This window comes from Chelonoidis abingdonii, chromosome 1 (assembly GCF_003597395.2).
Source record: "Chelonoidis abingdonii isolate Lonesome George chromosome 1, CheloAbing_2.0, whole genome shotgun sequence".
NCBI lineage: Eukaryota > Metazoa > Chordata > Testudines > Testudinidae > Chelonoidis > Chelonoidis abingdonii.
Genome location: NC_133769.1, coordinates 362,514,512 through 362,540,737, shown reverse-complemented (window position 1 = coordinate 362,540,737; position 26,226 = coordinate 362,514,512). Strand labels below are relative to the sequence as shown.

The 26,226-nt window shown below is 37.5% G+C and overlaps 1 protein-coding gene across 1 annotated transcript in view; it reads left to right on the top strand.

Annotated features, from left to right (window-relative positions):
• Positions 1–26,226, top strand: part of FCHSD2 (FCH and double SH3 domains 2) — a 263,587-nt gene that overhangs the window by 118,084 nt on the left and 119,277 nt on the right. The gene's annotated exons all lie outside the window — the stretch shown is intronic.

Below are 26,226 nucleotides of genomic sequence, written 5' to 3'. Positions count from 1 at the left end.
TCACCTTCTATGAAGAAGAATGGGACAAGATCCTTTTGACGGTCACGGAACATGGAAACCCTAACATCACCTGCCAGGAGATTCCACTTCTGTAGTCTGGAGCCCAACAGCTAGACTAGAGCCAATCAACAATTTTAAGCATCATTTTCGTTCTCAGTGACCCAGAATTAGTAAAGTTTGACTACATTTATTTCAGAAGCATTTTGGCTGTAGAGCAGTGTTATCCCTGTCTTGTTTGACTGGTTTTAGCTTGAGCTACCTGTTCTTCAACCAGGTGCTGATTTCCTGTGAAGAACGACATCCTCATGGTGATACACAGATAGGTGTCATTGGCATACTGTTTGCAGTGGCTCTCATTGCATTTCATCACCTCTCCATGTCTGATCTCACAGAGATGACGAAGGGAGATAGGCAACTCTTCTTTCTCCGCAAGAACCCCTCACTTGCAGAATCCCACAGGGATCCAGCCTATCACCACTTTCTTGGTTCTGCTGGAAAGAATGATTGGAGGCAGCCACTGTAGTCCATATCAGTTGTTCAGTTAGACGGGTCAGAAACCTTGTGTTCAACTGTGAAGGCTGGAGAGAGGTTGAGTAGTATGAGCACTAATATGTGGTGTCTCTCCATTGCCACGAAGTAGATGGTCAGCTGTTAGTGCCACTAGTACTTCCTCCATGTTGTGCCCTGATCTGAAGCCTGGTTGTGACATCCATGATGTTAGCAGATATGTTCTTGAAAGGTGCCACAGGGCTCTTCGCTGCTTTTACAGATCCAGACTAACATAGCTACCCCACTGATACTTGATATTTGTCTAGTTAGAGGTACATGAAATTATTTCACTGTGCAAGAAAAGATTACAGTTTGGATGTACTCGTATAATACTGTGGTGTGGTAATTAAGGTACTTATTCAATTATTTCTGAGGGAGCAGGGTACTTGATGTGCCTGGGAGAGGGATGCCCAATTTCTGCCCCTTGTCAATATGGAGAGGGTATGTCCTCCAACATCTGGATGCCTCCTACCAGCCTAGAAGACATGCAGGACTTTTCTGTTGACTTGGGAATCTCTACAGGTTGTCACCACCTATTGGCTGATTTGCAGGAGGCAAGGGAGCAAACTGGCTCCATTTGGCCTGAGGGTACCATCTGGGTGCTCCTTTGCTGCCTACTCCTGCGTTGCAGGTTGTTGTAGTTGTCAGAGATGAGTTTCCAGGCTTGCTATGAATCTGATTAGATTGCTTTTTTTGAGGTGAGGAAGGGTTGGGTTTTTTTGCCTCTGGGCAGGATTGACAGGGTGTCTAGGTTTTTTTCACCTTCATGACATCTCACAGGCCTCTTTCCTTAGGATAATAAGGATACGTGATAGCAATTGAAAAAAGAAAGAAGAAAACTTAGAGCGGGCTAATAAATGGAGTAACTACCTTTGCAACTTGGGGGATGCATCCAGTGCAAGTGAGAGATTTGTGGGCCAGTTCCTGGGGTAAACTTTTGCCGGAGGCAGCTGGCATAGATCCCATTAGCCAGTCTTACCCAGACTGAGGCATCCCTTTTCTGTACCCTTATTTCCCCTGGGGGGTGCAGGTTGAGTAGCTGCGCTGAACTGTCTTCATTTAAAGAGGGTTATGCTGAAGGGGGCAGACTGTCATTTGCTGTTGGCTTGTGGGAGGGAGGAAGGTAGTCCTCATTAGTCTTTTTAAAATTAATAAAGCTGCGCTCTGCAGCTTTAATTGCATCTCTTTGTATAACATTGTATCCCAGTGAAGCCTGAGAGAGGAAAATCTTCCCATAATCAGCAGAATGATGGGTGAATCCTTCCCCCTTATGAGTAGGTGAGTGATTGACATTTGTGAGGTAGAAAGTATTTCATTCAAATCACTTGAGAAAAATCCATCTTTAAAGATTCTGGACAAGGTTTTGAAGCATTTTATATGGTGCATAAGGACCACTCGAGCTCTTTAGGTGCACATTTTACATAGGTTTAATATACGTTACATACAGTACAAGAAAATGTCACACAGACACAGTTTTCACATTTTAGTGTTGTACAACAAAGGAGGGGGGGTTTTACAATCTTTGCACTGTTTTGTTTTGTTCCTCAGTGGAATGCAAATGGAAAATGCTTAATAGTTATGCATGAACAATGCATTTCCTGGGATCAGAACACTCACTTTGACCTCTAGTGTCAGCACTCCTATATGGAAATATCAGGCATCTTATGATTCCTTCTCTGATGATAAATGCTTGAAATGTAGCACAGCAGCAGAAGACTGGACTGGTAAGTAAGTGTGTAAGTGTATATAGTTATCTCCTGTGCACATTCCCTCTTGTTTCTCCCCTTTGGGCAGGGGGAAATCTGCTTGGTTTGTTTTTCCACATGACTGGGAAACAATTGCTTCTTCCACACGGAGCCCTTCTCCCATTCCTGGGAAAATAGCAGGGAATAGTGAGCATTTGCATAATCGTCTTTAGTCCTATTGTGGGCGGGCTTTGGATGCCAGCGCAGAGTTGTAGACTGGCCACCTGTCCAGAACAAATGAACTTAGCCTTTGTGTAACATTATCTGGTTTTCCAGAGTGTTATTTCTGTGTAATGAATAACTTGATTAAAATATTATAAAATCCATCATTCAGTAAATGTTTGTATTGGGTTTAAATCCCCCTTTCAAGGCAAAAAAGAATTTCCTCTTTCTGTGCTACCATAACTATATTTCAGGCCCCCTCTGACATAGTTTTATAAATGCCTTTGTGAAATTATCCTCATAAATATTAATTAGGGGTGTGGGAATAAAAACCCAAACCTCAAAATGATTTGCATTCCCCCCTGTATAATTTATAAATTAAGTGTTGTTTAATGTTTTCTAATGGTCCATTTCACCTATGTAAAACAATTAATTAAACAATTGAGTTCTTAGCAAGGAAGTAGAAGAGGGCAACAAAGGTTACTGAAGAAAGTTGCCCTCTCTAGTGCTTCACCACAAAAGTTAATTCTATGCGCTTCACACATTTCTTTGGAGAGTGCATATAGTGTTGCTATTACTGTTCTGTATTCTCTATTAAATCAGAACAGTGACCAGATATTTTCAACTTTAAGTGGAAAAATTAAAGGTACACTATTTCATTGAGATTTGATGTAGCTGGTAGCCAGCCAGGTTATATTAGATTTAAATGGAGGACTGAACTGTTGTCAAGTTACTATATTTACCATTTTGTATTAACATTCTCTAGTGAAAGATATACACAGTGTAGAATATTCTGTGAATTTCACGTTTAAAAATACGGTTTAAGGCAAAAAATCCTCTGAGCTTCATTTCCTTTTTGCTGTAACAGAAGAATGCAGGCAGGCCTTGATGGTAAGATTTCCCTAATGGTTAAATATACCTTTGGTATTTACAGCCCCTTTTTTTTCCAGTTGTTCTTAGTAATTATTTTATCTTATAGGTGGTCTTTCATTATTTTCTTTCTATATTTAAAAACAGTAAAATCAGCAACATTGAAAATATTTGGTTAAAATAAAAATGTGCACTCAGAAAGAAAAAAAAAACTTGTTTTCTCAATTCTTTTCAATAACAGCTGTGGATAACAGAACTCCTTCCAGGGAATATAATGGCATGGTGTGAAATCAAGAAGCACTGTGATACAGGCTTTCCTTGAACTTTCATTTATGAACCTGTAATTCTCCTCTGTGTTCTCTGGAAGGATAGGCTCAGAACCCTTGACTTGACATTTATGGTTACTTCTTTTTTTGGGGGAGGGGGGCTGGGGGGAGAGAGTAGAGGAGAGAGAGGAATCACATCCTTCTGCATCAATTAGAATTATATTTAAGTAGTTAGGCTTGATTCACATTTCACTTTTTTGTATTGTGTTTCAACACAACGGTGTTTAATTACTGCTATACAGCCATGTTGGTCCCAGGATATTAGAGACATGAAATGAGTGAGGTAATATATTTTATTGGACCAATTTCTGTTGAACTTATACAGAGTTCTTCATCGGGTCTGGAAACCTTAGTCTTTTTTTTTAGTTATTATCCAACAATCTGGTGTAAAATAGATTTAAGATGAATGTTGCAGTTTTGTGTATACAGATAATAGTATATCTTGCTAATACAGTGCAATACAGTTGGATGATTGTGGATTTTTATTGTGAAAGTTGTGTTAGGAGTCTGGCTGATCTATTCCTTAAATGTTTTTGTAGATCAGTAGGATTGGTAAGGAGAAAACTAGTTTTGTTTGTTTGTGTCTGTGTGTATAATTTTATAAATATGTATAATTTTACTTGCTTTCCTCTTTAAAAACTATTTCATACAGGAAAGAAAGTAAAATTATTAAATTAGATGTTGCTACAATGAAGGATAATTCAGAACTAAAGTAAAAAAAAAAATACTGTTAAGCAGGAACATAAATGTCTTGTGGGGTTTGGTGTTCTCCAGAGAATTCAAACCATCAAACACCTCTGGAAGAAAGCAGGGAATTGATAACTACCATTAGTTAAGAAGAGGCGAAGTAAAAGGCCTTGATGTGTCCATTCTGAAAAATTATTAACCTTTCCAAACATCTGTTAGTTTCTTAAAGTTAATGATTTTTTTCTTTGACAGGTTTACTGTGAATAGTGGGGAAGCTCAAGATGTGTTACATTGTGATTTTAGTAAGGCTTTTGACACAGACCCACATAACAATCCATAAGCAAAGTACTCTAGATGCACTCTAGATGAAATTATAATAAGGTGGCGTGCAAAACTGGTTGAAAGACTGTACTCACAGAAGTTATAAATGTCAACCTGGGAGGATGTATCTAGTGAGGTCCTGTGGGACTCTCTTCTTGGTCTGATACTATTCAATATTTTCATTAATTATTTGGATTATGGAAGAGAGAGTATGCTTATACAATTTGCAGATAACACTAAGTTGGGAGGGATTGCAAGCACTTTGGAGGACAGGACTAGAATTCAAAAAGACCCTGACAAATTGGAGAATTGTTGTGAAATGAACAAGGTGAAATGCAGTAAAGACAAATGCAAAACAATAAAATAAAAAAATCAAATGTACAACTACAAAATGGGGAATAGCTGGCTAGGTGGTAAAATCGCTGAAAAGTATCTGGGATTATAGTGAATATAAACGTATTGAATATAAACCAGCAATGTGTTGCAGTTGCCGGAAAGGCTAATTTCCTTCAGGGTTGTATTAACAGGAATGTTGTATGTAAAACAATTGGGAGGTAATTGTCCTGCTCTGCTCAGCACTGGTGAGGCCACAGCTGGAGTACTGTCTCCAGATCTGGGCACCACATGGTAAGAAAGATGTGGATAAATTGGAGCGAGTCCAGAGGAGAGCAATAAAAATAAGAGGTTTAGAAAACCTGACTTAAGATGAAAGGTTAAAAATTGGGGATGTTTAGTTTTGCAAAAAGAAGTCTAAGGGAGGATCTGGTAAGTCTTCCAGTCTAAGTTCTGTTATAAAGAGGACAGTGATCAGTTGTTTTCCTTGTCCATTGAAGGTAGGACAAAAAGTAATGATCTTAACCCTCCCTTGCTCCAGGTTAGGTTGTTTTTAAAAAGTGGTAAAGCAGTAATTTCTGAACTGAAAATTATGCTTATTAATCATCGAGCATATATGGATTTTTAGCCTGTGCTTTTGAACACTTTTTCTGTCCCCTCCAGAATGATTGGAAATTGATTTTTACACATGCTATTATGCTCTGACAGTAGACTGAAGTTCCATTTTTTTAGATTAGATTTCTGAGTTAGAAATGTGTTTCAAATCAAAGTGGGTGGAGCGGTACATTCTGATCATATTCAGGATTAGAATCTGGGGGATATAGAATCTGAAAGTTCAACATTGATTTGATTGATTCTTTCCTCCATTACTTATTGATGAAGTTTCCTAGGTTTTTCCATCTACGCTTGCTGATGTGGCCTCCAGATTTAGGAATTTATGTGAGTATGAGAACCTTGGTCTTTGTTTTATTATTAGGAGCCTGACCTTTGGTACCTCATTTTAACATTAGGGCGGACTCTTGTGAATAATAGCCTGTGTTGAAAGTGTGGCCAACTGGAATTGCATCTTGGTGTATGAGGACGGGGGAGGCTAGAATCTTTGGAATGCCATCATGGGGCAATTAGACAAGCTACTTAATTTATAGGTTGCTGTCTTAAGAGTTGATGTAAGCATTCTGTAATCTTTCAGATCTTTCTGTGAAGCCCACATTTAGTTTAGACATTAACTTTCCATTGGTGAAGAGTAATTGAGCGTACAGACCCAGATACAATAAAAAATAATAAATGGCAAGATTATGTTGCACATAAATATAAATGTACTCATGTCTTTTAGGATTACATTACTTAATATTGTGTGAACAATCAAAAATAAGACATTATCCATGATTAAGAAAAAATGAATACAGCATATTTTTGAAAAAAGTATTACTTGGCAGGGACAGTTCTTAATTGCTTTCCTTTAAGTTGACTTCTCCACTCATTAGTTCTTATTTTATTTTTATAGTAACTTTCCTTTGATACATCATGAGAAAAATCTTAAAATACTACTTTGAAAATATAAAATTTTACCTAGACTGAAAAAAGCAATGATGATGTGGCTTATATCTCGTGACCTTTGTGCCTAGATATTGAGAGTTTCAATAGTGTGAGCAATTGTGCTTATAATCATTTGACGTTTATGACGTGCTTTTGGCCCTGAATCATAAATTGCTTTACAAATATTAAGTCTCAGCTCCCCAAGCAAGGAATGTAAATTTTACACCCATTTTTTCAGATGGAAAAAATGAGGCAGAGAGAGAGATGATGATGATTTACCCAAAGAGGAGTGTGTGTCAGAACTGGAAATAGAATCCAGAACTCTTCATGCACAATACCAGTCATAATCTTTAACTTCCTTCACAGCAGAATAAATTAGAGGGATTTTTTTACCTTGTTTGATAATCAGTTGTTGTTGTTGTTGTTGTTATTATTATTATTATTATTATTATTATTACTAATGTATAAAAAAGTTACAGGTAACAAAATGTGGTGGATAACTTGTATGAAATATTATCATTGACAATGTCAAGAGAAAAATATTTGAAAATTAGTTAACTTTTGTATATTTCCTTTGCCATTTAATGAGTAAGTACTGTTATGTGAATTCAAATTTAGAAGATACTTCTATTATTATAACAGTTTATAATGTATGACGACAACAGCGCAAATTTTATTATTTTAAATCTGTGTAAAGTTCAGCTGACTCAGAATTCTGTATATAGACCATTTTCGCTGGAAGCAGAACATTATTTCCTCCATCTTCCTTTGCGTAACGTTAGTCTGCACAGAATTTAGTTTTTAATTTTTATAATTTTGATGGATATCTGTGTTTATTTTAAGCATTTTTTCTGTTTTATCATCTTCAGTTTTCACAGTTGTGGGAAGTTACGGGGAAGAGGGTCTGCCAAAAGCGGAGTCCGACAGTAATTATTTAATGACAGTAGAAGTTCGGATTCAAAAAGTTAAAACTTTACAACAATTAAAACGCTAATTGTCAACATCACATATCACAGTATACAAAATAAATATCCTTAAATCAAACTTCAAGTTCTCAAGAAGCATTTTTCTTATTTTGCCTATCAGTATATTTCAGTTATTGAAGGAAACATTTTTTCATCGGTTTGTGTGTGTATGGTGAAAGCAACATTTCCCAATATTTACTGATGAAAATTTAATCCTTCTAAGCCTACCTATCCCATATACCTTTGTATGGTTTCCTGGTTTTCAGAACTATTCATGGACTAATTTCACCTTTTCTTATTTTAATTCCACCTACTCTCTAATCATCATCTTCAACCTTGTCCTCCCTCTCTCTCCTTCCTGGGACTTTCCATATTTGTGAACTGGTCTTTGAATTGTTCTGCTTGCAATTATATCTCAAAATATCTACTTTTTTCTTGCCCGTTGTGAGGTAAGGAGTAAATGCCTCCTTTTAAATCTCAGTTTAGACTTCCTTTTCTCTTTAATTTATTGATTTACTTTGTATTTAGTGGTATTGTATATGAGTAATGCTGTAGTATCATTTGGATTTTAATGTGCAGAACATTTCATTTGTGTTGAATTGTGTCTTTTGAAAGCATTGAAGTGCAAATACAAGACTAAGGGTCACTTCCATTGACATATTTGCTTTATGGATTAATGAAGTACCCATGCAGTCGTAGTAGAATGGTTTAGTTAAAGGTAGTGTTCTCTGAATTGATCATGACATAGGAGTATGTCTTAATTATGGGTAAAGAAGTGACTAAGAAGTCCATTCTTTGTTCACTGACCAGTTGGTTATATTGACCATACTTTTTGGGCAGATGTGTAAATCCTTTTCACAGCCTTTGCCACACAGTGGATATATATATTTGTGATGGGAAAGTAGTTTGTGGTTCCCTAAGCTCATCTGCACCAGATTACTGTGAGGGGATAAAACGGTAGTAGTTGGCACTAGTAGGTATATGATGTACTCTTTAATGTTGCAGTTTCACTATGTCTTTAGCATTTATCTTTTCTATTGAGGAATATTACCTACTTGTGGAAGTTGGTAATGCATACAAAAATAGTGTAAGAAAAAGCTCAACATTAATGAACATTGTACCTTTCACAAAATAATGGAACGTGCTATAATCTGAGATGCTGCAGTTACATGTAACTATGGCATAATCTTAAAAGTTTTAAGTAAAGTTTAAACCGACTTTAGAATGGGTCAAAAGCTGATAATGGCTGATTTCTCTGTTTTGTAGATAGAATTGAGCAGTCTGTTTACCAGTGAAATGACTAACTTGGTGCGTGCCAGTCACTGTCAAGTGAAGGAGTGACCAATTTCAAATAGTTAAGCTTTGTTATTCCCTAAAATAGTCACCGCACTAGTGGAGTTTTGAAAAGAGCTCAATTAAGCTTCCTGGTTAATCAATTCTGTTTAAATGATGGGTGGGAGAGATAGTAAGCGCAGAGAAATTTTCATAGTATAGTTTGGACCTTACTGTTTAGCTGTACATGGTTCTGGATTTCACAATTTAGTTTAAACCTTCTTGCCTGGAATGCTCTCCTGGTGGGAGTGGGTTGGATTAGGGCAGGGGTAGCCAGAGCTGTACTATAGGCATAGTGCCAAATGATATTTTTGTGGATGTAGAAACCATGTGCTGTACAGGGTAGCCAAGAATACTCTTTTTTTAAATGTAAATTCTCTTGATATCCTTTCTCCCACCACCTTTTTTAATGGTAATATAATTACAGTGAAATGTACTAATGCTCAAAACTAGCTTATCTCACTTGTTCTGGGATTGCAGTAGAGGTGGGGAAACACTTCTCCTTAAGGGGAAGGGGGAGTTCTTGGATCTAGCAATTTTCCCTCCATCCCCATGCTTCATCCACTCTTAGCTGATTTCAGGAGCCATGTGTATCCCTCCTTAGCCAGAAAGATAACACCTCTACCTTGATATAATACGACCTGATATAACACAAATTTGGCTATAACTTGGTAAAGCAGTGCTCCGAGGGGGGGTGGGGGGGCTGCGCATTCTGGTGGATCAAAGCAAGTTCAATATAACGCAGTTCACCTATAACGCTGTAAGATTTTTTGGCTCCTGAGGGCAGTGTTCTATTGAGGTAGAGGTGTAGTAAGGACTATGCTAGTGTAGAGAAAAGTGAAAGCATGTTTGGTTGGAGTAACTTGGATATTGGAGCAGGAGGGCAGAGGAGAAATACTTGTTGTTTTTAGACTGATGTTGCTTTTAAGACGGTTTATTTCACTGAAACATCTGAGAAGTGGCTGTCTTCTATACCAATACAAGAATAATAGCTGTGAAATATGAATCTGTTTTTCAGGTACATCTCTACCCTAATATAACGCTGCCCTCAGGAGCCAAAAAATCTGACAGTGTTATAGGTGAAATCACATTATATCGAACTTGATCCGACGGCGTGTGCAGCCCCCCCGCCCCGGAAGTGCTGCTTTACTGCATTACTATCCGAATTCATGTTATATCGGGTCATGTTATATCCGGATAGAGGTGTAGCTGGTTTTGGTCCTTTGCTGAAAATTCTTCTTTAACTTAAAATAACGCATCGTACATGCTACAAGTAGTGGCTTTCAAATTATTTTACTTTTCAACCATGACCTCAGATTTCCCTATTGGTTTCTTGCCATTCCATTGATGCATGAGTAAACTGAATGTTTGGAAAATGAAAAAAGTATATAGACTGTATTTAGTTTTTCATAAATTTTAAAAGACATAGGCTAACATTGGTGTAACAACAAGAAACTAATGCTGAAACTTGACAGACGTTCTCTTGAAAAGATGTACATATTTTGTTGGACTGTTTCAGAACCAGCTAAATCGCTATTATTTCTTTTGACCCAATTTGAGGGTAGCTCGGGTAATTTGTTTTTTCTGCTGTGGGAGAACAGTGTTAGTTTTTAAAGCAGAAATAGTAAGAGAATCTTTTTGAAAGATTTAACCAAAAAACTGTTGAAACATTTCAAAGCTGCTTTGGTTTAATTGCTCCGCTTTCTCTTTCAGAGCCAATCCAGTCTCAATGCAAAGAATTCTGAACGATTTGCTTGGGTTTTATTTTTGAACAATATGAGAAAAAGTTCACACACAAGCTACACTGCAAGGCTGTTAAGGTTGTGACACAAACCAGGAAGGGCAAGGAAAGACACAGTTGAGGGGAAGTGTAACATATGTCTTCCAATACCTATCCAGTAAGGGCACCACTTTTAAACAGCTTCCTTTGTGCCCTATTGTGCCGGGGTGTTAGAGACCATATGGTACACGTCCCTCTTAAATGTGCATTTCCTTGCTTTTCTCAGTTTGTGTCACAACCCTGAGTCTTTAAATGTAGTTTCATATGTGAATATGCGTACACTTCCTATGATAAGATTTGTAAGTTTGTTGCAAAGGAGGCTAAATAATTTTGCATTATGAAAATTTGAACACAATTTGAACACAAACTTTCTTCCTCTTTAGGCTGTTTTTACTGTGTAGTAATTTTATTTGAGATGTGCTTATTGTAAGTTTATTTTTTTAACTGTACAGGAAGAAATATATTTATGTGACTAAAGACTGACTAAACTGAACCTAGATTCTCTTGGCAGCTCTCATGAACTTAGCTGACTTTGCAACTTTAGAAGAAAAATATTTTCAAATAGATTTTTTCTCAGTGAATGTTTTGGCACCTAACAGGTCTGTATCCTGGGGTGTAGAGCTCATTACCATTGGTTCTTGATGCAAACACAAACTCCAGTACATCTGCAGTAATTGCAACTGCCTGTTATTCAGTAATGTCTGAGAGAAACAGAGGGGGTTTTCATTATTAAGAGAGAACCCCAGGGTTTCTTTGACTACACGTGTTGTAAAAGGAGATCTGCAAGTTGTTCAACCTTTACTTAAACTTTTACATAGTTCAAATATTTAAGTTTATGGTGTACACTGTTAACCTGTCCACTCATACTGTTTACGATGGGCGGACTTACAAGTCTGAAATATCTGGTGATTGTTTTGAGGGAAGTTAAAAGAATGTTTGGGGATTTTTGGTGGAGGTGTAAGACATCTTCTCCAAAGGATTACTGTATGATTTTAAATAAATTGCATGATATAGGTAGCCTTGGGTTCTATGAGAGAGGAGTATTGAAGGACTACCCTGCAGTTAAAACAACTTCTTTTTAAAAGTACAAAATAAATAGTTTCATTCCAAAGATACACCTTGCTTTCACAGATTCATAGATTCTAGGACTGGAAGGGACCTCGAGAGGTCATCGAGTCCAGTCCCCTGCCCTCATGGCAGGACCAAATATACTGTCCAGATCATCCCTGATAGACATTTATCTAACGTACTCTTAAATATCTCCAGAGATGGAGATTCCACAACCTCCCTAGGCAATTTATTCCAGTGTTTAACCACCCTGACAGTTAGGAAGTTTTTCCTAATGTCCAACCTAAAATCTCCCTTGCTGCAGTTTAAGCCCATTGCTTCTTGTTCTATCATTAGAGGCTAAAGGTGAACAAGTTTTCTCCCTCCTCCTTATGACACCCTTTTTGATACCTGAAAACTGCTATCATGTCCCCTCTCAGTCTTCTCTTTTCCAAACTAAACAACCCCAGTTCTTTCAGCCTTCCTTCATAGGTCATGTTCTCACGACCTTTAATCATTCTTGTTGCTCTTCTCTGGACCCTCTCCAATTTCTCCACATCTTTCTTGAAATGCAGTGCTCTGAACTGGACACACTACTCCAGTTGAGGCCTAACCAGCGCAGAGTAAAGCAGAAGAATGACTTCTCGTGTCTTGTTCACAACACACCTGTTAATGCATCCCAGAATCATGTTTGCTTTTTTTGTAACAGCATCAGACTGTTAAATGTCTGTTTTCAACCTCCTTCTTGCAACCTGAGCTAATATTAGAGTGGCTAATTTCAGGAGGTGGGATCCCCTGTGGTAAGGATCTGGCTACAGGAATTACGGAGAATCCAGACTCTAAAACAGTGTTTCTCAAACTGGGGGTTGCGACCCCTCAGGGGGTCTCTAGGATATTACATGGTGGAGTCAGGAGCTGTCAGCCTCCACCATTTATAATGGTGTTAAATATATAAAATAGTGTTTTTAATTTATAAGGAGGGGGTCGCAGTCAGAGGCTTGCTATGTGAAAGGGATCACCAGTAGAAAAATTTGAGAACCACTGCTCTAAAATCCCCTCTACTGATTTTAAAAAACAGGAAATAAACTTCAGAGCCAATGAACCCTTTGACCTGCCTAGTTGAATACTGGCATCAGTAATGTAAATATCCTTGACAGATTTTTAAATAATTTAAAAGGTGGTTTGAGTGTTACATTTGCTGTGATCTTTTCAGTACAAACCTTTTACAGTATCATCAGTGGTGTTCGTATTAGTTCTCCTAACCATGGCCTATGTAGCTATAAAAAGGGATCTTAAGGAGGGCATATGATCTTAATGGACTTAAAATGGGTTTGTACTTATTACAACACATCAGTTCTGTGGGTCTCTGGACCTGTGTACATAAGGGGAAAAATCATTGCAAAACAAAACAAAAAATTGATTGGAACATTTAGAACGTGAAACACCTGAACAACATCCTGCCAGGTCTTTTATGAGTGTCAACTGCACCATTTTGTTTCTGCAACCCCTGGAGTATTATCTCCTGCCAAGTCTGGCTGAACTGGTACAATCTACAATGGTTCTCCTCAGTCTGGACAGGAAATCACAAAAGGTATGGTTGCACTAATTTGACCATTGATCCATTCCATGGTCCAGTTCCATGTGTTTTGAGAATGGTCAATTGTTTTATTGTAAGACCAAACAGACATTTAATTAATCAGAAATATTAGATCAGAATAGACCGTTTCATGAAATAAACAGAAATGTTGAGTCTTCGTTGTAGTAATTTGTGTGACAGTGATTTACCGCGTATGTTGGTTAGCAGATCATTGGGTTTACAGATTCTTCAAAATGCGTTAAATTTTAGTACCAACACAACTGGAATGTCAAAAATTTGCTGTCACAGTTAAAAAAAAAAAAATGTTAATTTCAAAAATCAGAATTGTTCATGGTAACTGGATGTATGTTTCTGTGAAGTGTGTGGTAGAAATTGGGGTGTGAAGCTGTGGAAAGGTAGAATTGGTGCTATTTCAATTAAATTCCATTCTTGCTTGGAATATCTTTGCAAAATTTTGCTCGCCCAGGAGAAGTACATTTTTTTGCATTCCCAGGCCAGGTCTACACTAGGAGATTAAATCGATTTTAGATACGCAATTTCAGCTACGAGGATAGCGTAGCTGAAATCGAATATCTAAAATCGATTTACTCACCCGTCTTCACCGCACGGGATCGATCCGCGCGGCTCGCCATGTCGAATCCGGAAGTCCGGTCGTCTAGCTGGAGTTCCGGAATCGATCTAAGCATGCTCTGGGATCGAGATATCGCGTCCAGACCAGACGCGATATTTCGATCCCCGAGCAATCGATTTTAACGCGCCAATCCGGCGCGTAGTCTAGACGTGGCCTCAGACAAAGGTTCACTACAGATAGGTCTGTCTTAAGGACTTGCAGATCAGCGGGCAGAAGCTGGCCAATCAGAATCATGAAGAGTTGTGATGCCCTCTGCTGGATTTCTCCTGTCCTGGTAGTGCTTAAGCTTTCTAATTTCTTTTGTGTCTCCCCACAGTGCACAGTCACAGCAGCATGCAGCTCCTTACACTAATCCCACTTTGTCAGAAAAACTTCCCAGAAGGGGTTTAAAGTACTGTAAATGTAGGGAGCCTTCATGCTGCCTTCCACAGCAGGACTCCTCTGTTCTGTCTTCTTGTTTTTTGGAATGAATGAGAGGAGCACTCTAATCCCCCTTTATGGGGACAAAATTCACTAGCAAAGAGAAGGCAAAAAAGAAGAGATGTTGTTGTTTTACGGGACTCCTACTCTGTGGAGGAACAGGTAGACGACTGCAGGCTATGACTCAGGTACAAAGGCACCAAAACGTGAGGCAAGTGGCTTCTCCCACTCTTTTGACTTCTCCCAGCTCTTTTTCCAAAGGAATTGGCCTGCAGACTGGTCCCACCCCTTCATGCAGACTGTAGGAAGGAGGGCACGTAGAAGTTCCACATGCACGCGCCCATGCGCTCGGTCTCTCCTTCCTCATGCTACTGGGCAATCCTGGCCCAGATGTCTGGACACACAGAATCATCATGGTCACCTACATACAAGTGTGTAAGTAGATATTGTACTTGGTCTAACAAATTTTCATGATCCATGTAAGGCTAGTTTTAGTATGTATATATGTTCATGTCATAAAAATAGAAAATGAAACTACTGAACTAATAGCTTTTAAACTTAATGATTGAACCAGGCTGTATTAGTAAAGTGCAGTTATTTTCTTTATTTAAATATGCAAAAAATTGGCTTGAGAATAAACAGAGAATCTTTCAACCTCTGCAAGCATTGTATTAGTCTGAAGAAAATAAGCCTGTCGGGGGAGAGGGGGGAGAGGTCATTGAACAAAACTTGGAAATGACTGTCATTTCAACTATTACATTTGATAGATTTGGCCTTGTGCCTCCCACAGGATAATTTAAATGTATTATATAAAGTACTTAAGTGTTCTCATCAACATCTGTTTTGTATTTAAACATTTTAGCTTGATCTTAACAGGATATCCTTTTGTGCAGTGAGCTACACAGCAGTTTGACTCAGAGGATGTTTTATTTGCTCTATTTCTGTTTTCTGCTAAAGTTGTAGCTTATATAGACAGAACTCTGGATTAGGACCCATATAGGATGCCACCTCTCCTGGGATGCCTTGTGATATGTTGGTTTAATCTGACACTGTGATGGAACTGTCATATTGATATGGTTCACTAGAGAACTCTGTACACAGATTAATTCTTCTCGTTTTATTACGTGTTTTATGAAGTACTGATGAAAATTTGTACTTTATTTAATAGTAACTAGAGATGGAGAACAATTGGGTCAGCACATATAGTTGGAGAAGCAATCACTTAAGAGTGAGAAGAATTAATTTTTTATAATATTGCATGAAAGAATTATGGTAGAGGATCTAACTTCTTTCAACAGTGTTCAAAATAAGATCTTTTGGAAGTTAGGTGCATGAAGATATGGTTGAGAAAAGAAAGGACCTTTTCTAATCAACTATTTAGAAAGACAAGAAAAAACTTAAATGCAAGTTTTGAATAGCCTCTTAATAGTTGCATGTGGAGAACAGTAAAACTGATTGAAGGCATGTTATTTGCATTCATAAACGGCAGCTGTTCTTGGATTTTAAAAGTCAAAGTATCTGATCCAGCCATGCTGTAATCTTATAAACCACCTCAAACAATGACTTGCTAGCCCTTTACATTACATTTTGGTTGGTTACATGTTTCATCTTGATTGAGAATCGCAGAATCATGTAGGGCTGGAAGGGACTTCAAAAGATCATCCAATCTGTTCCCTCATCCTGACACAGGATTAAGTATACCTAGACTATCCTTGACAGGTGTTTTTGTCTGCATGTAATAATAAATGGCAAAGTCAAAGGAAAGAAAGTATATTGTTAGGCATGACTGTCTTAATTAGGGCTGTGTGAATAATTGCTTTTTTTTTAATGGTGGATGTGAAAAATAAAAATTATTATAATAATAATTGGAGTTATACCAATCTCCTAGAACTGGAAGGGACCTTGAAAGGTCATTGAGTCCAGCCCCCTGCCTTCACTAGCAGGACTAAGTACTGATTTTTGCCCCAGATCCCGAAGTGGCCCCCTCAAGGATTGAACTCACAACCCTGGCTTTAGCAGGGCCAATGCTCAAACCACTGACCTATCCCTCCCCTGTAATTGTGTTTAGGTTTAACCAAACATTAATTCTGTTTAGGTTTAACCAAAATTGATTAAAAAAAAATCAACAAAAGTGTCATTTCAATTTTCGGTAATTAAAACATCTTTAATGAAAGCAAAGGGTCAGATTCACAGAATTGGTTGTGCTGACTTTGGAGCAGGAACTTGAACCCATGTCTCCTCCCAGGTGAGTGCCGTGACCACTCTAGGGTATTCTGGGGTGTCTCCCTCAATCTTTCCTGCAGAAGCTGTTCCATTTGGTATAAAATACTAGAATAGTCATTGGGCCAGCAAGAGAGCATGAGAGCTGGTCTACACTGCGAAATCCATGCCCCTGAGAAAGACAGCTATGCAGCCCTAATCCCCGTTCAACCTTGCTACTGCCTCTGCTACCATTTCTTTCTCTGCAGTGGGTGTCTACACTAAAGTGCTACTGTGGCTTTAAGTGTAGATATAGCCTGAGAATGACTCTATAGCCCGGGATAGGCAACTTATGGCACGCATGCCGAACACGGCACAGGAGCTGATTTTCAGTGGCACTCACACTGCTGGGGTCCTGGCCACTGGTGTAGAGGGCTCTGCATTTTAATTTAATTTTAAATGAAGCTTTTTAAACATTTTAAAAACCTTATTTATTTTACATACAACAATAGTTTAGTTATATATTATAGACTTATAGAAAGAGACCTTCTAAAACGTTAAAATGTATTACTGGCATGCGAAACCTTAGGGTGAATAAATGAAGACTCGGTACACCACTTCTAGAAGGTTGCCAACCCCTGCTATAGCCTGATAGTTAGAACACTAAAATGGGAGATAGGAAGACCTAAGTTCAAGTCTGTGCTCCAGAGTGGGGTTTTGAACCTGGGTCTTGCATCACAGGTGAGTGCCCTAACCACTAAGGTAGTGGGTATAAGGATTCCTCTGTTCATATTGTAAACAGTGCCTAATGGTGCCTAAGTCCTTTGTGAATGTAGTATCCCCTCCCATACCACCTCCTATATTTTTTTGGCTGAAACTATTGGCAAATTCATATCAAATTTGCAAATAGTTTGTCAACCTAAGACTGCATTTTTTTGAAATCAAGTATTAGTACAAAATATTTCTACCAGCTCTAGTCCTAATTTGATTCTAGCTCTAAAAATAGGTTCTAATGTTGATTACTTAGCAGAAAATGTATTGAAACTGATAAAATAACCTCTAAATAATGAAACTTAAATGTATTAACCAATTTGACAGCCTCTCCATGATGGCAGCATATGCAAAACTTGTTTGCCAGCCATTTCAGAATGGAAAGAAAGTAAGGCCTGGACCACATAAAACATGAGGCTACATAAATGATTTGTAATTCTGTGGGAACTACTTAAAGGTTCACATGATGTAAAATACCAGCCTGTTCAGTTGTGAAGAGACCAAAAGGTGAATAATAGTAAGACACCTCCAGAATTAACTAGCAGCAGATCTTTACAGAATAAAACAAGTTCGATTTTTTTTTTGGCAATATAAAATAAAGTGGAAAATATGTATTCTAACACAATTTGTGAAGAATGAGAAAATTGCATTGCTTCCAGCCATTATTTCTACTTCTGTAAAATAGTTCAGACCATTCTACGGAACACTGTACCTCTTTTAGACTATTACAGTCAGATTCAAGAATTACTATATTGCTGACTTTTGGAAGAACAGGCTTCCATAAATATTTTGTGGAGTACCTCACTTTTGGAGACTTGGCATGATTTCAATACCTATCATGCAGAGGGGGCTCTAGCTTTTTTGCCGCCCCAAGCGTGGCTGGCAGGCTGCCGTTGGCAGCTTGCCTGTGGGAGGTCTCTGGTCCTGCAGATTCGGCGGCATGCCTGTGGGAGGTCCGCCGGTCCTGTGGCTTCGGCGTACCTGCTGCTGAATTGCCACCAAATCCACGGGACCGGCAGACCTCCCACAGGAATGCCACCAAAGATAACCTGACTGCTGCCCTCACAGGGACCGGCAGGCTGCCCCCTGCGGCTTGCCGCCCCAGGCACACACTTGAGCGCTGGTGCCTGGAGCCGCCGCTACTGTCGTGCCTTTTGAGACTTTCACATTTGCAGTAATAATACCTTTATAAAATAGTTGTGCTTTTTTTTAGTGTTTGATGTTTCCCATGCAAAATGCTCACTAAATAATGGAATATTCCTCGTGTCTTGAGATTCCAGAGAAGTCCTTTTAAATCAGTCTTTATTGTCTTGAGAGTTTTGATTTATATTTAAATAAAAATAGTTAAGCAAACACAACAAGTCGAATAAATATGCTCAGAGGGTCATAATTTCAAGATTCCCGACCACCCCCATAGTGCTCTTGAAGAATGGTAGGTTCAGTTTTCAAAAGCACCTGATATACATCATTGAAAGTCACATAATCCCGTTTAAAAAATTTTACACAATAAATCTACTGCCAACATTCCTCCACATTATCACTTTAAGTTAACTCCTATTTATGTTCAAACTCCCCTCCTTTTTTTCAGTGATATGTATGTTACAGTGACTAAATTTTAAAGTGAACAAATATGTTCATACGCCATCATAATTAAAAATATAGGGATTCACAAAAATGTCCAAAGTACATTGTAATTAAAAAATATAACAATTTATTCACGCTCTTAACAGGAGCATAATTAGTTTACTCAACCATATATTTATTTAATATGATGAGAGGTAAGAAATGAAGAAGCATACCTCCATGACACATCCCTAGCCAAATCCTTCCACATGTCAGCTTACTTACCATTTACTAAGCCTATCTCCCATTCTTTTCTGATAAACACAAACGACTTGATCCTACCCTCTGACATAGGCTGTTAAAACTTAACTGTACTGCACCCTATGGCAAGCCACCCTTCATATGTGGCTATGGACCTTGATGTCATTATGGTGTATGTAAAATAACTAGACCATGATTAGTGTTAGGTAATGCCTCCCTAACACGGAAGAAAGTAGTTTCAACATTAGGTCAGTACATGCAGGCAAACGTCAGTTTGTTTGCACTTGTGTGTGTTCTTGGGATTTAATGACTTATTTAATTGTTTATGGAAAGTGCATTATGGTGTATGTAAAATAACTAGACCATGGTTAGTGTTAGGTAATGCCTGCCTAACACGGAAGAAAGTAGTTTCAACATTAGGTCAGTACACGCAGGCAAACGTCAGTTTGTTTGCACTTGTGTGTGTTCTTGGGATTTAATGACTTATTTAATTGTTTGTGGAAAGTGCAATATACTGTATAAAGGATTCTAGGAACATAAGGCGTTTAGTACCATAGGTCATTTTGATGCCTGAGACATCACTGTTTCTCAGAGCCAAAAGTCCACATCTGTCCTTCAGTTTGCAGCTTGTATTTTTTGGGTATATTCCCTGTATCATTCTCATTAATGTTATCTAGCTATTTTTAAACACACTGATCCCTCTTGAAGTTCTTAACAATTAATACTATCAGTTCTCTTTGTCAGGCACACTGCTAATTAACCAATTCGTTAAGTTTGTGCAGCCCTATACTGAATGTTTTGTTGCTGTCCACTGTACTATATCTGCTGTATTTGCTGAATTAGAAATTGCTTCCAAGAAGACTATTTGATTTGTTTTGGCTGATTTTTCATAGACAATCTGGTATTGGACTCTTATACACCATTCTTTTAAGGTTAATGTATCTACTCTTTTACTAGTAAATGTCATGAGTATTTTGCTTAGGTTAGACATCAGACTGACTAGACAGTAGTTTCCTTGTTTTTCCTTCTAGCACATTTCTATATTCATTGCAGATTTTCAGTTTGTGTTTGTCTGTAGCTTTTAAAAGTCTGGTGTATTTTAAGGCAAATTTGATAATAGAGCATGTTTAGTATTGTCTCATACTATTGTCATTTCTGTAGTCTGGATCTCTTTAGTAATGTTAATAATTTCTCTTCTTCCTGCACAAATTTTTCTAAGTTCTTTATATATCATCTTGAAAACTGATAAAAGATGGCTATGTAAAATATAGGTCAAAAAATGTTTCTTATGCTTCTCTGCCTTTAATTTTTTCCCTCTTAATTCATATAGAATCCTTTCTGGCAACTGTTCTGACTAGATTTTTTTTTCATTATAGTGTCTATTACATCTGCAAGCTTTGACCGCTAGTTTTGGTCCCCTTATGTTTTTGGTTTTTATACATTTTTTTCCCTCTTGTTTATTTCACTAACCTTGGAATTGGCCACATGTGTTTTTCAGCCTTAAATAGTTAATAGTAGAATTTAGTTTTGGAGCCATCTATTACTAGCACTCTCTTTCTGTGATTATGGAAGCCAAGTTAGTTTTACTCTGCTTTATATTTACATTTATGGACAGATGCATTTTCCAACATCTAACTTACCCAATATTTGTAAAGAATCTTTTTAGTCAACTGTCTAAGTAATGGCCTGGCCTGATAACAAGGATTTAATTCAGTAAAAATATTAGTGACTTCACTGCAGAATAAATTGCGTGTTTCTAGTGATGCTTCTACCTGAAAGCTCTTAATTGTAGGCTTTGAGAAGCACAGCTTTCTTTCAAATTTTTCTAGTGTTTACTGAAGTGAGTTGCATTGGGAGTAGCCTTGTTCCTGCCAGAGGAGAAATAGTACGTGCCCTGAGGTACAGTGTTTAATAAATAGAGTGGTGCCACATGATTCCAAAGTAGTATAAGGTCACATATTTTGCAAGTAAGTCCTTTGACTGACATTGCTCTTGAGGACCAACTAAACTGACAAGCATGCATACGTCTTAGAAACAGGATTATTTTCTTTACAATTACTGATTCAGGGCCAATGCTTGGAAAAGATTACTGAATCACTGGCTGCTGGAGATCATTGAACTAAAATAGCATTCCTTGCCGCCTCCTGACCCTTTTCCCATCTCTTTCCAATTATTCTTTTCATGATACTGTTCATGAGCAGGGATAGCTTCCGTATTAAAGATTGGAATCGTAGAAGAAATGCTTTGAACAGAACAAAGATGCCTTCCTGTTCAAGTGATTCCCCTAATACTAGAAAAGAGAGGCAGCCGTTGTCCTATTATGTACTTTCAGAAACACAACAGTTACCTCAGGTGGGCTCTAAAGTGCTTTCTGCCATTGATCAATGGTTATGTCTCAGGTGCTAATGGATAACTTGCTCTCTCCCAATGACTCCACCTCTAGAGCCATCACTTATATGTGAACTGTTTTTGTAAGGCTGACGGCAGAGATTTGTACATCATGTTTTTTATTGTGCCCAATCCTTGATGTTCAACTTACTTGCCAGAGATGTAAAATTATGTTTAATTACTGCCAGAGTAAGTATGTTAATAAAGTCTTTAATATCTTTCAGCTCTTGAATAATAAAGATCTTGGGATCTTCTTGAAAGTAATTGTTTACATTTGTGTTTAAGATCTGATTTATTCCCAATATTCTTTTGTTTTGGGAGAGTACCAAAATAAATGTCTGAAACGTCATCTTTTCCTCCCATGTTATCCAGTTTATTCTAATTAGTTAGTTTGTTTCTTTAATATGGCAAAGTCTGGTTAATGTCCATCCTTTTGTTTTTATGGCAAATGGTTTCCAATTGTTTTTCTGTCTCCTTATGTGGCCAGTGTTAGCCTCTCTGTGGAGTGTTTAGATATTTTTCAGATAGTTCTATGTAATTCCTTAGATAATATCAGGGGACGTGGAAAGTTAAATAGTGGTGACTGCACTGGAAACTTATTCCGATATAGATTAAACATCAGTTTGCCTTTCTATTTTGTAGATATTGTAATGTTCTTTTCTTTAAGTAGAAGGAATTTTACCTTGAGCTCTTAACCCCTAATATGCCAACTAGTACATTCATTACTTTGGGTAACCTCACATGGTTAATCCACATTTTTCATACTGCCCTCTGGCTTATAGATGGCAATTTATGAAGTACAGAGCTTGAAAAAAGTCTTAAAATTCCTCCCAAAGGGAAAGATTGGCATATTTATGACATGAAGAATTGAAAAATGAGAGTATCTCCATTTTACAGAGGGTGAAACCAAGACACTGCTAGAAGGAGCCAGTATTGAAAATGTACATGGGATTTCCTAGCTTCGAAATCTAGGCTTAGACTATTTTATGTTTGTCGTTTAAAAAAAAAAAAGAGAGTTTGCTTTCCACGAAGTTGAAGTTGGAAGCTGAAAGTCACCAGGCACTGCACATTTGAATCTTCAACATGTTGCAAGCAGAGGTTACTCCTGGTTTTTGTTGTGCTCCACTATATATTAAGACCATTACAATGTTTTTACTCCCCCATATTAGAAATTGTAATCCTTGCTCATGAAACCAGTGTGTTTTGTTAAGACTTTTATGAATAAATGGAACTGACTTAAATCTTATAGTTAAAGCCATCTAAAATCTACTGAAGATCTGATGCATTTGCTATGATAGATACTACCCTGGTGGAAATGGACTGTATTGCAGTAATAATCGCTGTGGGACAGCAGATTAATGTATGGATCCAGTACACTTGGATTTTGTTAGCTAAACCTCTTCTGTCTGTGAAGCCGGCTTCATGAAAGGCAGCAGTGACTTTTTTCTGAATAGCTTTATTGTCCTTTTTATGCAGATTGGGAAATTCAGTCTTGCAAATATAGACTTTTATAAATATTATATCTTTGTAAAACTTGCTTTGATATTTCTAAGATTGTAAGATGTATTTGAAACAAGAACTATGGCTTGCATGGTGTGTGTTTGTATAGTGTCTGCACAGCGTTGTAGGAATCCTAATAGGACTTCTTGATGCTTTGATTATATAAGTATTAAATAATATTTCAGATACTGTTGGCTTTGGTCACTAGAATTATGAACATGTCCCAATGATCTTAAGTTAAGCTCTGATCAAAGTTAATTGAATCAATGGGGCCATTTAGTTCAACGGGCTTCAGGCCCTTAGGTTGTAAACTCTTGTAGAGAATCTCTGTTTGTCCAGTGAAGAGCCATCCATCTCTATGAAACTATATAAAAATGATAAATAATGAACCTTTTGATACATCATTTACAAGTCAGACAATTCTGTAGACTTCAGTTATGATGTCTCTTAATGATTTTTCCTGAATTTAAACATTAGAATCTCAACTCCTTGAATTAAGAGAAGAGCGCAATGTGAGCAAGCACTGAGCACACTCCTAGACTGCATGCTAAGTCTGACTGGGCCAAAGGTTAAACAATCAGTAGGTTTCCCAGCTTGAGCTGAACAGTGGTATTCTTTGTTCTGGTGATCTTTTGAGAAGCAAAACAGCAAGTGTCATTGAGAAACGAACAAGGAAGATCTTGCACTGTTTACTGAATGTGTCTTTTTGAATAGGAATGTGAACTTACTGTACTAGTTTAGCTGAAAATAGTACATTTGCTTACAACAATTACTGTTTTTATATGAAATGTTCTAAAAGATATATTATGTTGCTTTTATTTGAACTGCTAGTTTATAATTTTTTGTAAAAGAATTATGGATTGAACTGACATGGTCCATCCACATCGGAAGAAAGTCAGGAAGCTGTGGATGCAGTTCAGTTGGTCTGCAATTTTATTCACTTATAATATCTAGGTGTACCCAGTAACAAACTGTATGGTGTAGGGAGCAGGGGGCCCTGCTGATCCAGACATAGGTGCCCCAAACCCCCTTCCTCGGCTCCCTTAAGAGGCCAAGAAAAGGAGGGGGTTGGTTGCCTGCTGAGAGAACATAGGAGCCCCAAACCCACCTTATTCAGCTCCCATAAGTGATGTTCCTTCAAATCATTTTCAAATCCAGTTTATCCAGTAAACATGTCCCTTTCTTACTGACTCCTGCACCACTACTGATTTCTGTGTTGTACTGAATTTTTCAAATAGTGAGCTGGAGATGGATAATTCCATTGGAAGTGACTTTTTGAAATAAAACTAGCGCTTAAAACAGAAACCCAACAGGCTAAAATTGGAAGGATGAATCGACAGTAATAGCAAAACTGACTTGAGATCACATTTTGCCACAGCCAGTCTTATCGAGGTAAAGCAGACCTCTCTGTGGCTGCATAGAATATAAATACGTGCCTCTCTTCTGATCAGCAGGAAGGGCAAATGCAATGACCTTGTCCTGACCAGGTCCAAACCACTTCTTATCCATCCCTGTAAATATTCCGCTTCCCCACCTGCTGTCAGGTAACTCTTTTCTTCCAGCTAGCCAGACAAAGACCCACCTGAGTAAAGACTGCAGTGGGCATATTGTTTAAGTGTGGTTCTGCCCTGAAAAATGACTCAAAAATAGGGCTGTCAATTAATTGCCGTTAACGCAAGCGATTAACTCAAAACAAAGTAACTTAATTATAAAAATTAATTGCAGTTTTAATCGCAATGTTAATAATAAAATGACAGTTTAAACTAATTATAAATATTTTTGGATGTTCTACCTTTTCAAATGTATTTATTTCAATTACAACACAGAATACAAAGTATACAGTGCTCATTTTGTATTATTTTTATTACAAATATTTGCACTGTAAAAAAGATAAAAGAAACAGTATTTTTCAATTCAACTTGTACAAGTACTGTAGTGCAATCTTTTTATCATGAAAGTGCAACTTACAAATGTAGAATTATCTTTTTTTACATAACTGCACTAAAAACAAAACGATGTAAAACTTTAGAGCTTACAAGTCCACTCAGTCCTACTTCTTTTTCAGTCAATCGCTAAGGCAAACAAATTTGTTTACATTTATGGGAAATAATGCTGCCCATTACTTATTTACAATGTCACCTGAAAGTGAGAACAGGTGTTCGCATGGCACTGTTGTAGCCAGCATTGCAAGGTATTTACATGCCAGATACATTAAACGTTTCTGTGCCCCTTCATGCTTCGACTTGTTTCTTTTTTTTCAGAGCAAATATATGTAATAAAAAATAATAATATAAAGTGAACACTTTATGCTTTGTATTCTGCATTCTAACTGAAATAAATATATTTGAAAGTGTAGGGAAACATCCAAAAATATGTAATTTAATTGGTATTCCATTGTTGTTTAACAGTGCAATTAAAACTGTGATTAATTGCAAATAACTTTTTAATAGTTTGACAGCCCTTCTCAAAACTTTTGAAGCTTTACATTCAGATTACCTCACAGATTTCCATGTCATGTGTGCTCAGTTCAGAAATAAATCACCAGTTCAACAACCTCATGCTGCTCTCTGACCTTCAAGTTTGTTTCTATCTCATGCATCACTGGCAATAGAATATCTGGAAGCCAAATTATGCTCTGTTTTACCTATGCGTCCAAAATAATTATTTGTTGCATTTAACTTATGCATGAATTGCCTTAAGTAGCTGATACATTTTCAGCTAACTGTGCTCTTAACTTTAATATTCATTCAGTAATTTGGCCTTTATCATGCTGGATGTCAGCTGCCACAGGAAGTTTTGCCACTTGTTTCATTAAACCCATTGTCTGTACATACTAACAGAGTTGGCATGTATTCTGTTTGCCACTTTATTCTTCCTATGGCACTCAACTCATGAAATCAATCAAGTAAAATGTCAACACGTTCTGTTGAGCAGGTTCAGAAGCTGAGGGATGGAAATCTTGGAAAGAAAACCTTCTCTAGCTGCTTTCCTCCAATCTGTTGACCGCTTCTACATTTAAAGGGATACTGTGAATCAAATTTGGTCCAAAAATTAGATTGCATTAGAAGATGCAATAAGACCTATATAAATGGTTCCATACGTTTTAAATTACAAGGAAACTGATTATTTTTTTATACCAGAGATTCCCCTTCAGTGTTTGCAAACCAAACATAACTGCACTGAGAACCTGAAAATGAAACTGATGTCATTGATGTGCAGTGTCCAAGATGAAAGTTGCAGAAA